The following is a 2,814-nucleotide window of genomic DNA, read 5'->3' on the forward strand; positions in this document are numbered from 1 at the left end:
ATAGGCATGTAGCATTGCAAATTTTTTCTAAGGGTTTAGCTAAAAATGACAGAACAATTTAAACAAGTATTACAAGAAATTGAGGGACAGATGAACTTACATGAATTGCTTCATGCATATTAGGTTTACCCTTGGTAACATTTTCTCCCACTCTCTGATACCCTCTGATGATAGACCACAAGAAAGTTCATTGCATATGTACTTATGTAGAGATATTCCAAGGACCAAACAACTAGCTACAAGAAGAGTTGGGTTTTTATTCAGATATCACACCTATAATCACTCTGAGGTGTCATTTTGATCTTCAATTTTTCCTCGTGAGGGAGCTGAAAGAACTTCTGTGTGACGTCCCTGACTTCCATCATTAGCGACTCATCCCATGGCCTTTCTGTTAATAATGGACATCCGGTCTGCTGAGTTCTTTGAGGGTGGAGAATGTCTGAATAATAACTCGTGAATTCAGAGAAGACTGCAGCAACCTATGTTCTGAATAACTCATGAACGCACTTGTAGAATTGCTCTTTCAGAAAGGATGGTGGAACTGAGCCCGGATTCCGCCCGCTACTGACAACAGCGCTCGGCCATGACCCATGATGGTTAAAGCATCTCCAGCCGTTGGCCCCCAAGGAGGCACTAAAAATCGCCCCTGGGGCACACCAGCGCAAAACGCGCGCTGGGGGCGTGATGCCAGTCGCAGCGCCCACGAATTTTTGTGAAAATTAAAGTGAGGCACAAACATGGCGCAAATTCAACCATTTTCGGCGAGTTCATACATATTTCGGCAAGTTCAAACCAAATTCAACCAAACACGGCGAGAGTTTATACATATTTAAAATATTTTATAAAAAAGAAAAAAAAACACACTACTAGGCCCGCCGTCTCCCTCGCCTCGCCGCTCGTCACCGTTCTACATGCAGAGGAGGCTATAGAACCGCGTGTAGTCGCCACCGTCATCGTCGTCGTCGTCGCCTCCGCCGCGGCCGCCATCCCTGCTGCAACCCTCCCCCGGTTGGCGCGGCGGGTTGGACGGTCCGGCGGCGTCCTCGTCGTCATCGCTGTCGAGGATCACGACGCCGTGCTCGTCCTCGCGCCCACGCTTGCGGGCGGCGATCTCCTCCAGGGCCCGACGCTGTCGGACCATCTCGTCGCGAAGGTAGTCGTCGCGCGCCCACCGTAGGGCGTCCTCGTCGGAGAAGCCGCGCCGAGCTAGCTCCTCGTACTCCGGGGGGAGGCTGGGCTCCGGTTTGGGTGCGACGAAGACGAGGCGGCCAGAGGCGGGGGTGGAGTCGGCGATGCAGACACCGGAGCGGCGGGTGCGCCGGCTGACAGGCGTGTCCTGGGGCTCCGGCTTGACGGGGCGGAGGCAGGGAGAGCCGGTCGACCGACCGGACGAGGAGGAGGACGCCCCAGGGTCCATGCGCCTCGGCGTCCACGAGCTCCCACAGCGGCGAGAGAAGGACGGGGGCTCGGGGTACTCCAGCCTCGGCGTGTTGCCGCCCTCGATGTACTCGAGGACGGCCTCCAGCGTTGGTGGCTTCGAGCTGCTCGGCGTGACGGCGGCGGAAGTACGGCTCCCAGAGCGGACTGTCGGGGACGTAGCGCGGCCCCTCCCTCGCCGCCCGCGGCAGGGAGGCGCGGATACGTGCGATCTCCGCACGCCGTGCCACCCCGGTGGGCGGTGGTGGCACCGGGACCCCGCCGGCGCTGATTCTCCACGCTCCGGGCACCCGCATGTCCAGCAGGACCGGGTACTCGGCCTCGAAGAGGAGCCATGCTTCGACCTCATGAAGGTGGTGGCGGCTGAAGCCGTTCGCCGCCGCGCCGTCGCCTGGGAATCGTTCGGCCATTTATTTGAACTGGGACGGCGAGGGGAGAGGGAGGAAGGGGAGAGAGGGTGCGTCAGTGGTGGAGACTCTGTGCGTGCCACCGGCGCGCTGGGGGTCGGCTTATATAGGTGGAGGTGCCGCGAGCATGCGTGGCCGCCGCGTCTACGCGTGGCATGCGCGGGGACACGCGTCGTCACGCCTTCACTGCGCCGCCCGTGAGGCATCAACGGCGGAGGCTAACCGGCGCGGCAGCGTGCGGCAGCTTTGGCATTGATTCGCCGCAGGAAACGAGGCGATGAGGACGATGAAGCGGCGAGAAGCGAGACGAGTCGCTGGCAAGGAGGGGCCGTGGCTTTTTCGCGCCAAAAACGACTCGCCCAGTGCCCCCGAGCAGCCCCCAGCACGCCGGATTTGGGTTGGGTCCGCCGGCGCCAATTTCAGTCCGAGCCGACGAAAATTGGGTCCTTGGGGCGTGACTGGGCCGATTTTTTAGCACCGACGGCCGAAAAGTCGTCTAGGGGGTCTTGTTGAGGGCGCGGCTGAAGATGCTCTTAGCTGTAGATATATATAGCTCCAGGCGTGTGCACGCGGCTGATTCTCGGCAGACTGCCCCTCGAGCCGTGGCGTTCGCCAGCGCTGTGATCGCAAAACAGCGGCGCGAGCAACTCATTAGCCAGCGCTGTGATCGTAAAATAGGCCTTGCAAAAGGCCTTCTATGTTTAGGCCCACGCAAGAGGCTGGCTTGGTGGCATTGCACCGTCAGGCGCGAGCAGTTCGTTTAGTACCACCTCGCTAGGCGAGGAGAGGACAGGAGGTAGGAGGGGACTATATTTCGGTGCCTTAAGGCACCTGCCTTTGTATCTATGACATGTGGGCCCAACAAGTGGCTAGCCCACATGTCAGTGACCCAAAGGCAGGTGCCTTTAAGGCACCAAAGCTGCGTCCGGTAGGAGGTGATAAATAGAGGGGTAGGGCAGCGATTCAACTC

At 58.8% G+C, this 2,814-nt stretch overlaps 1 pseudogene; it reads right to left on the reverse strand.

The window, feature by feature from the left end:
* Nucleotides 1–585, reverse strand: part of LOC119348427 — a 49,213-nt pseudogene extending 48,628 nt beyond the window's left edge.
* Nucleotides 586–2,814: the final 2,229 nt, after the last annotated feature.

The sequence above is a fragment of the Triticum dicoccoides genome, unplaced genomic scaffold (genome assembly GCF_002162155.2).
Source record: "Triticum dicoccoides isolate Atlit2015 ecotype Zavitan unplaced genomic scaffold, WEW_v2.0 scaffold92232, whole genome shotgun sequence".
NCBI classification, from domain to species: Eukaryota; Viridiplantae; Streptophyta; class Magnoliopsida; order Poales; family Poaceae; genus Triticum; species Triticum dicoccoides.